This window comes from Arachis ipaensis, chromosome B08 (genome assembly GCF_000816755.2).
Source record: "Arachis ipaensis cultivar K30076 chromosome B08, Araip1.1, whole genome shotgun sequence".
In the NCBI taxonomy this organism is placed as follows: domain Eukaryota; kingdom Viridiplantae; phylum Streptophyta; class Magnoliopsida; order Fabales; family Fabaceae; genus Arachis; species Arachis ipaensis.
The window spans coordinates 12,979,257-12,979,662 of NC_029792.2; positions in this window are offsets into that span (position 1 = coordinate 12,979,257).

The following is a 406-nucleotide window of genomic DNA, read 5'->3' on the forward strand; positions in this document are numbered from 1 at the left end:
TGAATTTTTTATGAGATTTTTTAATAAGTTTTGATAAAATTAATGACATGTCACATTAAATTTTTGAATTAATACATATATGACGTAGATGGTTAACAGTGACGAATTTAAAAAATTTTGACAATGAAAACAAAATATATATAACATAAAAATAATTTGGGTTTAGCTAATATGTGTTCTAAGAACACATAACAAGCTTATTATTAATAGAAGATTTTAAATTTTTTCATTTAATAACTGTAAAATAAATACATTAAAAATTTAAATCTTTTGTATTTTTAATAAAAATATTCTCAATTTGTAATCTTAATATGTGTCTTTAGGACACAAAATAAATAAACTCTAATAATTTTTATAATAAAAATATTATATGTACACAAAAATTAGCTATCAAATTATTCATTAA